The following is a 14,395-nucleotide window of genomic DNA, read 5'->3' on the forward strand; positions in this document are numbered from 1 at the left end:
GGAATGTCACATATGACAAAGAAAACTAGACATAAGGTTTTGAATTTCCGGTTCAGTCAGAAAAAGTTGGATGAAAATACGAAACCAGATTGCACTAAATTTTATCTTTACGCAAAAAAAGGAAAGCTTAAAATTCTGCGTTTTAGGTCAGTAGTCAGGCACACCTCTTTTTGCCGTCCACTTAGCCTTCTGCGTGGCGTGTGTGCGAGTGAGACCAATATTATATGTACTACTTTATACATCTTCGACTCGTGCAGAAAGGATGCATTTTCTTCTATCAGTGGGCATGGCATCCTTTTTTCTAGCTTTCTAAAATAAATTGAAAAATGTCCTGTCAAGAAAAAAAAAAACAGTGTGTGTTCTCAAAAGAAAGAGACATTTACAGTGATTTTTTTAATATAAAAGATAAACAAACCGTCGTCGAGCGCTATCTCCCCCAAATGTACAAATGGCGGTCCGAACCAGAGGCAAAAGTTCAAGAACTACCCTTTATCTCATTAAACATTTATTAGAGATTTTCGGAAACGTCCAGTAAAGGTGGTTTTCAACGGAGCCCACGAACATACGGGGCTGAATGGTGCACCGGTAACGGAAACGGGTCCTATTTTCCCATAAAAATTTACGAAAATCACGTATAACTTCTCTGTCAGATAACGCTTACTTCTGAATCTTTGGCATCTAGTCCAGACCACTAGCGCCATATATGGACGGGCATTGAGCCTCCGGTGATGCGCAGTTTATTTTTGCCGTGGTACAAACACTTTTCTGAGACAGGCTGCACACAAGGTGTTGTAGGTAAGGAATACGTGCAACATAAAAAAACATTGAAGTTTGCGCCCCTGTGGACATTTTTTTTGTTACTTTAGTAAAAATTAAAGTCATCAGTTTGCTGTAATATTTTATTATTTTTTATCTTTTATAAAAAAAAAAAGTTGTGTTAATGGTATCGAGTTTGTTTGATTCTGATGTAACGTTGGTCTGTAACGCGGTATCTTTATTTATAAGCACCGAGTAACGTCTTTTGTGACTTTTTTTTTCGGTAACGCTTACAACACTGTTCTTTAATCTGGCATTCCATCTGCAAGATCCAGGTTTACAAGGGAGCGGACAGACCAATGCTGGGACTCTGGGAACCTGAAGCCATATACTTCGGCTCCGACAACTTTGGAAATGCGGCGCAAAACTACACTATTGGAAATACCTCGGCTAATGATACTACCTTCGAACTTTTAAAAATGATGGATTTGATTAGGTGAAGCTGCAACAGTACAACGCTAATTCTGCTTGGCCCTTTGACGAACCTTGCCATTGCTCTCATGGTTCATTCGCACATAACGAGATGCGTGAGCGAAATCTTTATCTTAGGAGGCAATATTGAAAGTAAGATGTTTTTACAATCTCTTGACTACAGCCTCTTGACAGTTTGTAACATATGTTTTTTGAGTTTTTTTCAATGAGAGATATGTATTTATTATATTAAGAAACGATCAACGCATCTAGGCGGTTGAACATTATTCGTGTATGTTTCTATTGCTATTTTTTATATATTTATTTCAATAGTGTGTCATTGTATTGATACACAATCTGGCTAGATGTTTCTAGTTTTGGTGCTTGTTTTTCTAGGTTTCTGCCAATGCAACGAGCTCCCAGATCTCATCAAGCTGCTTTTAGAATCCTCTTTGTCTGAGAGCCCTTTCTAAAATACAGGATTTCTCACTCAAAAAAAAAGGTTACAGGCTTTTTTTTTACCGCAAATATAAAGTATGCATCGCCGAACACTCATTCTCAGCCCAAATGCAGCGCTAGAGATTCAAACGACAAACCAGTGTTTCAAACCTAACCGTCATTTTATTCAAACGTTAAAAGCCATTTTCAGAATTTTTTAACGGAAAATTGGTAGTCCACAAAGCTCTTAAATGCATGGAGTTCTATAGAAGCACTTACCAAAAACCGTTAAAACTGGACCCCATTTTCTAATCGAGATTATCAGAAGATCACTTGTAACTTTTTGAATAAAACAGCGGTGAGTATTGAAACTTTGGCATCTAATTCAGACCGGTAGCGCTACATTGGGCGGAATAGAAGCTTTAGGCAAAGATTGGTTTATTTTTGTGGTAAAAGAAAAGAAACCTGTGAATTGTTTTGGGGGCACATCGTACATTGGAAAAACAGGGACTGTAATCTAAATTTGATTTGATACTTTTTCTAATGAAAGGCGAAGCAAAGAAAATATCGGGCCTCATGATTACCTTAACATGCTCTCACTCATATTCAGCGATGTTAGCACAACGTTCGTTGCATAAATGGTGTAAGAGCGGCACATGTTGCCACCTATGGCAGTAGGGTTCATTAAATCGAACGGTGCATATCATCCGATAGTCTATTCAATGTTAGCAATACCAGGCAAGCTTTACCTATGAAGTCCTCCACTTTTTCCACTTCAGCAGTGCGAATGCTGCAGATGAGTTGAATGGATAGGAAAAAAACTGCCAATAAAACGTGCAGAGGCTTTTGTAGCCGGCGGTTGTCCTGCTATTCTACACCTTCAACAGACTATAGCAATTACTAGCCCCACGTAATTGACCACTCAGCTTTTCTTGCAGGGTTTGCAAGGACAGCATTTCTCACTCCTGTAACACCTCATCCTGCCCTCCTCCTTTAAAAAAGTATTGCATTTTCCAACAAGGTAGAGGTCAAAGATGGCACTAATAGTGTTACTATAAGTAAGTACAATAAATAAATTACTTTTTGTGGTAATGAAGAAGGTAAGGAATTACTTTTCTAGAGTGGTAATTTAATAATTTAATCATTACGTTCAAGCAGTAATCTCGAGAAAATAACTAAATTCTTTTGAAATTACTTTTGTCCCAAATAAGAAAGTTTGTTTGGGTACATTAGAAAAAGGAAAATTACTTTGCATATTGAAATTTCGTGCAGGAGGCACCAGGTCCAATAAAAGACGGCCATCTGTGCACAAAGCCTTGTACGAAGGACTCACCAGACGCAAAAACGCGGGCTGGAAAGACGAGGGAGAAACGCTTAGGTGTAAAGACACCGCTGGAAAGTCACGGCTAACGAAGTCTAGGCAAGAGAAACTCACGGCATCACGTCATTATGATGATGACACACTTCCTTCATTCCTAAGCTGACAGTGCGGTAGAAGCTACGAGCTCACCAAATTCAATCAAGTGCTTTCCTTTGGTCACCTGTCCCTTCCCTTTTTTCTGCCCGTAGGTATGAACAAGAGCCAGGTTAAGTGGTTAACTGGCGAAACAAAGGTGCGTCACTGTTCTAAGGACACGTAGTTTCCACCGCACTGTCAGATTAGGAATAAACGACTCATGGGTTGCAAAGAGGAGGGCACATCACCAGAGAGTTCAACATATCTCCATACCTTACAGGACATTACAAACAGATCTTCTGTCCTTTTGCTCTTTTGTCTGGCAAAGTCAAACTATAAGCTTCAACCCTTGTCAACAAACGACCGGAATAAGTAGTTAATCCCGAACGCCTTGCGCAGACCCTGGACCTTTTCCTGAGTATCCTTGGCCTTGTTAAGTAAAGGTGCCTTCTGCAGCCGGAAAAAAAAACCAACTAGAATAGAGCAAAGCAGGTGCCGCTAGGGGGTTGTGCTCGCTGCCTTTCCTTGGGAAGTTTATTCTGGATTAAGGGTACGAGCAGATATCTCCAACCATCTGTTGGGAACATACACATTTTAGGAAGCTCGCGCCATACCTTTCCTCACTTGACGCTTCTGCCAAGCAAATATTCAGCGCCCTTGTGTGACAACGTGCAATAACTTGGGCTGTTCGGGTGTTTGGGTCAAATACCTCTGACAGGAACGAACGGGAATAAGTCAACTAGGGCTCTTGGGAGATTGAGATTAGATTGCATCCGAGGCGGAAGGAAAACGTTTCACGTAACGACACTGTGAAAATGAGCTCCCAAGGCCTGACTTAACATACTGACTCATACTCTAACTTCTAAATCGGGAAGACGGAAACATATTACGCTCTAATTAAGGATCTTCGCCGCCGAATGAACAGTGAAACCGGTGAGTCGGCTGCCTTTTGTCACATCTAAAGGAGCTATTCATCATGCTTAAGATTTATTTCGTGTGCGCCAGCAAACCCACCGTTCAGTGTGGGTCACTTTGAGAGGCATGACGCTGCTGCGGTGTAAACGGGAAGATCTGAGGTTTGGTACATATACTGTAAATAAAATTATGGCGAATTCCTGCTTCAAGGTATTAAAATTAATGTCAAACTAATTTCATTTATTTTGGAAAGCAGTTGTAATATAAAATCATTACATTTAGTGTGTGGTAGTTTGGAGTATATTGTAATTTGTTTAGCAGTTTTCGGAAAAGTAATTAGCAATGTTATTTTATTACCTCTTGAAAGTAATATTGCCATCTCTGGTAGAGGGGCAAAGTAAGATAAACAGGAGTTCCAGTTCGCACACCAAAGTGAGAGTTCCAATCCCCCTCCCTTCCCCAGTCTTAGGTAGGTTACTTTTAAAAAGTAATTGGTTATAGTTTCTTTCACTTTCAGAAAAAAGTAGCGAAGTTACCGTTACAGTTACCGTAACAAGAGAGTAACTCGTTACAGTTACAGTTACTTTTAAAAATTCAAGCCGTTATTTTTAATTCCGTTTCTATAAAACAAAAAAAAAATGAGGAAAAACTAGAAACTCCTGTCACCAAAATTTATTGCATAAAAATAAAGTTCGCTCTTTACTTCATATTGTAACTCAGCAGCAGTTGCTCCTCGAAATTAGTGTCTGAAACTTTCCCTCGTTTAATGACGAACACGAAAAACCCGCAGTGCAGAGTAGTGGCGCTAATCAAAATACGAAATATGCGGAGTACCCTCCGCGCGTATTCTTGTTTCACGGTTGATTCACCCGATTAAAAAACATTTCCGCAGAAACAAGGACAACCGGAAGATAGATAGCTCTTCACGGTACGCAGATGTAAGTGTTCAGTCACAACGTACAAGCGCGTGCGTAAAAATTACTATATTTTTTTTTCTCATCCGATCTACACGTTGCTATATTCTGGTCGTGATTCACGATAAAGAACGCACTCCTAAGTTTGTGCAAGGCCAACTCGACACTCAAAATGTCGGAGCAGACAATTTGGAAAGTGCAAAGAATAGTGTAGATTGTACTCGTTTAATGATATATAATGAATAAAAAAAACTGAAGTAACGACAAAACTGACGTCGTTACTTCCATCGTTACATCAGAAAAATTAATAGAAATAGAGTTATAACTTACATTTTTAAACAGGAACATGTTACAGTTACAAGTTAACAAGAAAGTAACGAAGTTACAGTAACGCGTTACTTGTTACGCGTTACTACCTAAGACTGCCCTCACCCCATCTGATCACGGCTCCCGGCGTGATCAGAGAGGGGGGGGAGGGGGGGGGGGGGCTCCCAAACACACACTCAGGGGGAAACTAAAAGCACTAGGTGCGCAAGGGGCATACAAACGTGCGCGACGTAGTACCGAGTACAGGGCACCTTATTACCACTCAGCATGCAATCATGTTGCGGCTTTAGTCTTGGCAGAGAGCAAGTCGTGTGCTTCTTGCGCAAGTCTTGCAGTGACGTTAACAAGACGCCGAGTTTGGATGGGCTCTGATTGAAGGATAGTGGGCAGACCTGAGAGCAAGCTGCCTTGATGTCTACCCACTGTCTTTAATTCAGAACCAATCAGAGCTCGGCGTTGTGACGTCCCCCAGAACCTCTGCAAAAGAGGCAGACGAAGTTGCGGTCTGTTTAAGAACGAAAAAAAAGAACGAATCACGCACCAGGTAGCACCGAGTTCTGGGCCAAAACTTGGCTTTTGTCTGGGAGTCTCGGAAAGGGAGGCCTAACTTTGGCACAAACAAGTGCCAAAGTTAGGCCTCCCCTTCCGATAGTTCGGCTGTCATCTGGCAGCTACGGGCAAACTCTCCAAACAAGTGCCAAAGTTAGGCTTCGCTTCACGATAGTTTGTCTGTCATCTGGCAGCTACGGGCCAAAGTTGCCAAACAAGTGCCAGAACTAGTCATACTGCCTTGGAGTTCGGCTGATGAGGTATTTGATGTACGCGAGTGGTCATCACCTCAATTAAATAGAAATCAAGTTTTATTTGGCTGGCCACTTTATCTTATTTTGCTGACCCGACTTTTTGCGATGCGGTCTAGTCGCGGAGAGGCTGAGCCAATCAACGGCGTTCGGAGCGAGAGTTTTTGAGAAGCGACTTGTCAACAAAGACTTGCTCATCGCGCACGCCAGAGTGACCATCTAACTATTTTTTTTTGCAATGCGATTTAGTCGCACCGCGCGACTGCTTACATCCCCGGTGTGAATGCGCCTTTACAGAAAGTGCTGCCATCGAGCTAGCGCTGCGCGAGACTGATGTGTGCACGTCTCCTCAACAGATATTATTATTAGGTGGCGCATTGCGAAAACGAACGTGGCTCATGTGCGTGTCTTGTATTGTGATTGAGCACTGTCAAGTCCTAGCGATAACAAAGAGCGGAAATGACCGGGGCTCCGTGGCGCCGCTCCTTCATCACACTTGGGGAATTAAAATGAAATCCCGGAATTTGTACTATTTTAGCGTGTTGGTACTTTTTAAACATTTAGAAAGTGGAGACAAATAAGGGACGATACAGAAAGGACAATCTCTCAACTTCAACATCATTTATTTTCGGCTTCAAGCTTAAAGCCCGCCCGCTCCGTGGGAGTACAAGAAAGTGAATTCTCGGGGGAAGGAGAGGAGGCGGAGGAAGTGTACGCGATCCCCTTGTCCTGCGGGGCCAGGTACATCGGGCAAACGGGGCGATGCCTCAACGACCGACTCCGAGAACATCAATTGGACGCCGAAAGAGCTGCTTCTCAGCACCTGATCGTCATTCACTGGAGAAAATGTCCCGGCTGCGCTCCTACTTTCACCGGCACACGAGCCATGGGAGGCCACTGCGAGCGAGTCAAGAGAGAAATAATTGAGGCCTATCGGATAGCGACAAGCCCGCGACACATAAGCCCCCTTTCCAGTTCGCACTCAAGAAAGGAAATTATCTCTCTGAGGCCCACAATGGAAGCCGAACGCTGACAGACTAGGCAAGGCGAAAAGGTCACCGGCAGAAGCAGCCTTTTCTTTCATTCCGTTCCATTTCATTCCACAGAAGGGGTGGGATTTCCCCGTCCCTTATTCCCCTACTGTTGAACAGGTCGGGATACACTCTTTCCGCTGTAGCTTTGGCTGTACAGCAGAGTTTTTTGTTTTTTTTTGTTTTTTTATAAGTTGTTTTTGTTTTTCTTTTTTACTCTAAAGCGTCGAAAATGCAGAGGGAGCTTAACTGCGTTGTTGATGCCCCTTAGACCTCGCCTTTTGCAAGTCCTCCCCAGCTGCTTTTTTGTCTTCGTGCGGCTGTCAGCGAGCGCCACACCCGCTCGCTGGAGTGCACATAGGATTTCCGATACAGCTACGACCTGCCAGCGGTCAAAAGGGTGAAGTGAAACACGTGACCTCTCTATGTAGGACGCGTAAGACAAAAACGTTTGGACGAAAATTTGTCACGTGACTCTCTCTGTCACGCTGATGGGATCTCTGGGGCTGTTGTTTTCGCCGTTTGCCCAGTTATACAAATAGGCGGGCCACGTAGGTCCGGTTTTCGAACCGCGCTCTTCAGTGCTCTGTTGCTTTCGTGCGTTGCAGACGCCGCCGTGTTTTTGGTCGTAAACGGCCGGATTACGTCCATGCCAATTTTTTGGTAACAAGCATTTTTTTTACCGGAGTTCCTGGAATTTTGTGATGTGTTTGTTGGACACGCTTCGACAAAAACTGCTCTTCGCCGACGACGAGACGTCAGTTGAATATGCGCAACCTTCTTTCTCGAGTGTGTTTGTGGGCCCTATTGGAAAACCTCAATATGAACAGCGTATAATGGATGTTGTAAACAATATCTTTTTTATTGTATTACAATACGATATGGACAGTGTATTGGAAAATATTACATTTATTGTATTGTATTACAATCATGGTTTGTTATGGGATTCCAATACCGTATAAACCCTTATTGGACCCCCATGTGTCTATGGGGATCCAATAAGGGTTTACGATTCCAGTGTACTTAGCGTATTATGGATATTGGAATCAAATATATTATATCGGCTACCAATAAAACTATATACGAGTTGGAATATCACGTTCAGCACGACATTTCTTTGCAACGCAGTCTCTTCCTGTGTGTATTTCTGAGAGATAAAATAAAAAAAAAATGTTGCTGTTGTCAAATTATGAATAAAGAAGCAAAACACTGGGCTTATCCATACCAAATATATTTAACATATTCCTGAACTGGAGGATCTGGCATTTACTGCAAAAGAAAGTTAATTGTTTAGGACCCTCATTCAAAAACTTACTGTTTGAAAACAGAATGTGAAATCCTCACCTTTTAATGAAAACAGCACCTCCTAGCTGTAGCCTTATAGAAACTGCAAAATAAAAATTTGTGATTTGTTCGCAGCAAGTAGCAATCCTTCACTAAGCCGGATAGATTCAAAATTATGTCTCCGTTTGATTGCGGAAAAATAAGCTTCCATTCCACTGTCACGGGTCATTCTGAGCTCGGTCAATTAAATATACCTATCGGCTCGTCTGGCTTCACAGTTCCTGCTTTGCACCTAACTAAAGTATCTGGAATGCTCACCTTTGAGGTAAAACGAACTTGTGCTTGCTTGCTTGATTGTAGGCCATGGAAACTGGAAGAGAGATTTGCGATTAGTTGCGTTCAAGTAGCAATTACATTGAGTAGCCCCGTAAAGTACACTAAGTCGGAAAGATTAAAACAATTACATGCGCGGAACATAGATAACCTCTTGCGACGTAACTGGGCATACGTCAATATCGCTCGCGTGTATTACAAAAAAATAAGCTTCAATGCAGGAGCCCCCAGTGGTTCTGAGCTCCGTCAATTAAAAATGCTGTATCGGTGGTCTGGCTTCAGTATTCCTGCTTCGGGAATACCGAAGCAGGAATACTGAAGCAGGAATACTGAAGCAGGTATACTGAAGCAGGAATGCTGATTCCCGAAGGCGGCTTCGGCGGCCGACTTCTCGCTTGTTTGCTCTCGCCTCCCCTCTCGATGCCTCCGCAGAGCCCGGAGGACGTAGGACCCTTGGGCAATTGACGACCCGGAACTGGGTAAATCGGGAACGTGGAGAGGAACGCCAACCTGAGTACACCTGTTTGGGTGTACTACGTACTACACGTTTTGCCGGCTTTATGCTTCAATTCTTACAGGCCGCGGAAGTTGAAGCCTGCAGGTTTCTGGCGGAGAAGCACTTCCTAAAAGGAACCTTAAGTTCTGTCTTTCGGAACCTGATTCTTTGAAGTAGCCACATTCAGCGCCTCTTAACGCAACAACCAGGGCGAATCTCGCGAAGTTCCAGGTGAAACGTGTTGCACAACTTTTTTAGTAGAAGTTTAAACGATTTGACACCAAATAGCTTCCACGCTGCAGCTACCAGGCGGAGGCGCACTTTCGCGAAATACTTCACGCTTCGACCTTTTGGAACTCGATTATTTTGCTATAGTCAGATTTGGCGTCTCTTCACTCAATAACTGAGGCAAATCTCGCAGATTTTCAGGAGGAACATGCGGTGCAACATTTCGAATAGATTCCTAAATAATTTTAAGCCACGTAGGTTACACGCTGCAGGTTCCTGGTGGAGGTGAAGTCGCCAAAATACTCTAGGTTATTATTCATTTATTTTTTTGGAACGCGATTTTTTTTATGTTGAGCGCCTCTTATCTCAACCGCCAGGACGAAACTTGAAAAGTTCCCGTGGAATCATGTAGTAAAACTCTTTGAGAATATGTCTAAATAATTTTAAGCCATATAGGATGCAACATTTCATTTCCTGACGGAGGGCACTCCCCCCGAAAACTCGTAAGTTCGCTGCTATGGAACGTGATTCTTTCGAAGTTGCCACAATCAGAGCTTCTTATCTCAATAACCATGGGGAATCTCCCAGAAATTCTGGGGAATCATGTGGTATAACTCTATGAATAGATATTTAAATTATTTTATGACATATAGCTTCTGCGCTGCAGGTTCCTGATAAAGGCTCACTTCTCTAAAATACTCCAGGGCTCGCTCTTTTGGAACGTGATTTTTTCGAAGTAGCTAGATTCAGCTCTTTTATCTCAACAATAAGGGCAAATCTCGCAAAGTTGTCATATAGAACTGTAGTAAAAGTCTTTCAGACGATGTTTAAATACTCTTTTGGCCAAATACGCCTCGCAAGTGGGCTCATTTTCATCTTCTGCGCACGAGAAAGGAGGCACAAAGGCAGGAGAGGAGGTTGATGACTATTCCAACTAAGCTCCGCCCTCGCACATCTCGGGGGAGGCCGGGGGGTAAACAAACATCGGCTTCGGTAATGGCGGCCGTGCTGTAGCGGTGACCGCGAGTCTTTTTTTTATTGTAGCCTTGTTAAAGTTTGCCGAGTTCACAAGATCGAGCACCTTTGTGCCCCTTAACGATTCCTCTGTCGTCTGCTCGAGGCATTTTGAAGATTCCAAGGTAAAGACGACGAAGAGCATCAAAAAAGAAGGCGCTTGTCTATAAGGCCCCTGTATACAACAACTCAAATCTTTGACGTCACGGCGCGGTGGTGGCACGTCGGGCGCACTTTCGGTCCGTGGAGGCTTCCGAGATATTTGTGAAGGGTGAAAACACTGTGCTGTGTACGTACTTACGCCCGTACGACGAGAACGTGAAGTGTATAAAGGCCGAAGTGCAAGCCAGAAGTTGCTTCGGTGCACGTTTGTGTGATGAAACGAACTCTCGCTTACGAATACATACAACTTGCCTGATATATTTAATCGGATCTTTCGCGAACGTTGGGTATTTCCGAAAAGGGAAGAAACAGCAGGATTTCCTTATCAGTGTGATCGTTACAAGCAGGTACGAAACACGCACCCGTATTGCGAGCCCGGAAAGCGAAGATTGGGGCCTCTAACCAATCACTTTAGAGTAAAAATAATTGCTTCTTCATCTCACTGCACGTTAACAGTAAAACAATAAAAGAGCAACTTATGCTGCTTTGGTAACATATTCTAAGCAAATATGCTGCTCTCGCTGTATTATTAGCAGAGCTTCATTCATGTAATAATTTTCGACGTACAATATTTCATATCGCAGCGCAAATGCAGTGCGTTTTGATAATCCTGACGAGTTTTCTTAGACACCATAAAATGTTATCATTATTGAAACGATTTCAACTGTTGAAGACGGCATACTTCATTCATTCCATATCTGTTCGTCACCTGCAGTAGCCATATCGAGATGTTTCGAGGACCGGAAACAGCCAAATTCTAAAACAGCCGATTCTCGGAAGGCTTTTATCGTGATAAGTGTGAAATCTAGGCTAATTATATCTATTCGTTATAGACGTTTAAATTTCGCGTCCGAATTGTGAAGAATGGTTCTTTCGGGGCTAAATCCAGGCCCATGCATTTGTCCTTAACAGCGACCTTAGAAACGGTCTGTTTGGAGCAGTGACGTCACACTTACGGGGTCAATAGTATCTACACGTGCTGCCGTTTGTGTAGTCTAGCAACTTTGAAAACGTGATGGCAACGGCGACTGTCCGTCGCACTGCATGCCAGTGAGCCTGCATCGGCATCGGTTCTCGCCTACGTCGGGCGTCGCGTTTTTGCGAGGAAGAAAACGGTCTACCCGGCCACGCTTTACCCGCAAGTGTAAACGTGCAATTAGGATCAATCATCATGCCTAACAACGAACAACATTAAAATACAGGTCACTGCAAAACCGTATTGAGCAATGTAATGCTATCCCGCGCTTCACGCATGTTTTACGAGAGAAATCACATCCGGTCGGTAGGTCGGACACAGTCGTTAAAATCGCCCGCTCGTTACCCTAGAGAAAAAAAAAAGAAGGCATAAGAGAGATGCCCCGCCACCTTGTACACTCGTACATGATTCTCTGTAACGTTGCCTGCTCGCAAAACCTGTCAGTACCAATGGGCCACAACTTTTGCAGTGGTTCGCAGAATCTACTTTTTTTTTTTTTTTTAATATCGTGCATTGTCTGTGGGCACGGCTGTGACCTACACCCTAAAGGTTACCCAACGTGCCTCCACCCATCAGACCACACATTGGCATCGTGCTGTTGTATTATCTTTCATTGCTTCTTATGCAACATTTACAATAGATTCTATAGAAAGTATACGAAATAATCCCAGAATCCGAAATATTCTAAAATATAGGTACTGACAATGTTCATCGTGAGTTGCGGTGCCTACCGAAAATAGCGACAGTGGGAAGTAAGGATCGGGTAAAAGGGTGCACGTATGCGCTGAGTCTTTCTACAGAAAGATTCCTTGCAGTCTAGGTGATTTCCACGATCCCCCCAAGAGCTTACGCGTGAGCGGGAATTCGGAAACGCTTGCAGATCTGCCAGCTAAAAAAAGCGACTCAATCGAATTGCGTTCTTCACGATCGGTGATTCTTTTGTTTACAAAGGTGGAACTGATCGTACTTCATGGGATTGTTTATATACACCTTCTCAAGGATGACTGCACACGCAGGAAAAAGCGGTTTCTTTCAAGGGCGCTCGTTAATAATTGAACTTTTAATCACTTCTCGGAAGCCGAGGAAGACGAGGGGGGTGGATCGGTAGCCGAGTGAGCTAACGCGCACACCCAGCTCGACGCGCAAGGAGCGAAAGGTCGCGCTCCAGACCCCCAGAGATCCTGGGCTCGAGCCCCGCCCCTGCCCGTTTCAATCTGGATGAGCATCGCACCATCGTGCGGTCGTGTATCCTACTGCGTGATGTACGTTAAAGACCCCAGGCTAGCGGTTGTACTGCACTGGCACAATTGCTCATCTACAGTGTAAACCAGTGTCGCCTCATCCTGGCAGACCGACCTTACGCTGTATGAATCACTAAAACGTCCAATTTGACTTTTGAGGAAGACTTCATCTATAGATCACATACTTATATATCATTTGAAAAGGCTCCTTCAAAAGCATACACATATTCAAGGAAAATAATGTTAAGCGCGTTTAATTAAAAAAAAATATTATTTTATAATTTTCAAAATTTTGTTACATTTTATATCTACCCAAGAATTTAGCGAGCAGAAACGCAATATAACAACACCAAAAAACTCAAACAACCTTGCCAGTCCGAGCAGCCCCAAGGAGCACACCAGCGAGTTCCATCCAGTGCGATGCTTTTGAACAAAACCCCCTCAACCTTACGTTAGTTAAATCAGCACCTTTAATTGTGGACAGTTGGTGCCATTCAGTGATGTGCAGAGAAAGAGAAAAAAAAAAGAGTACGACCGGTAACGACGGCGGGATAGCTCTGGCGGTGTTTTCTAATTGATCAGCCGAATATACCATTATGGTATATTGGTATATTCGGCTTCTCAACGTATGGTATATTCGGCTGGTCAATTTCCAGCCTCTTGGAGCACTGTGAAAAGACGATGCGCATTCGACGGGTCGAAGTCGGGCGCTCTAAGCATATTTGGTAGGTTCTGTCAGAGCGCCCTAAAATATTTGGATCGTGCCGTCCTCCGAATCGTAGCGCTGTGAGGCCCTCTAACGTCGAAGTGAGCGAGGCGGGAGACTGTGCCAGAGGACCGGTCACGTGACTCCAGATACCTCCCTGTTAGGTTGAAAGCGAGAGGAGCCTTTTCGGTGCAGAGGCTTAGCTTCGGACGTCGCCGCCTTTGGATACCAAGCATATCTCGATGTGCTGTTCAGTGCTTTCCAGGAGGTGCTCGGCGCTTGAGGGGGGACCGCAGCGAAAGCCAGCGTCCGCATTGAAGACTGCATATTTCGTGCGGGCGAGTGGTCATCTGGCGGGTTGAATGGATAAATGGTATGGACTAAACCCTTACTATCGGGCGGCAGCTTGTGCCATGGCAGTAGAGCGGTTGCGGAAGTTGCCCTCGATATCTTGGTCCGAGGCAGCGCTCTGGCCACTCCGAAAAGCGGCCGAGCATTCGGCTGTCGCCCCGTTCGTCTATTCGTCTAGCTGGCATTTATAGGCACTCCCGTACCTCCCAGATAAGATTCAGAGGATTGGTGGGCTAAAAAACGACCAGCCGAATATACCCTAAAAATATTATACTCTATGAATGTTGTCTTACTTGTGTGAGCGTAAGTTGGGTCGAGCACCACACTTATCGTAAAAAAAAGAAACTAACTGGAGAACTACACTCTTTTAATGTGATAGCGCTAAGGAGCTCGTGTCGCAGTAAATCCGGCATCGACGGGACCGTAAACTCCCCACTGGTCGATAGGGCCATGACGTCACAGCCACCTGACTTCACACGTGTCATGCCACGCCACA

The sequence above is a fragment of the Ixodes scapularis genome, unplaced genomic scaffold (genome assembly GCF_016920785.2).
Source record: "Ixodes scapularis isolate PalLabHiFi unplaced genomic scaffold, ASM1692078v2 PGA_scaffold6__148_contigs__length_123643588, whole genome shotgun sequence".
Taxonomy (NCBI): Eukaryota; Metazoa; Arthropoda; class Arachnida; order Ixodida; family Ixodidae; genus Ixodes; species Ixodes scapularis.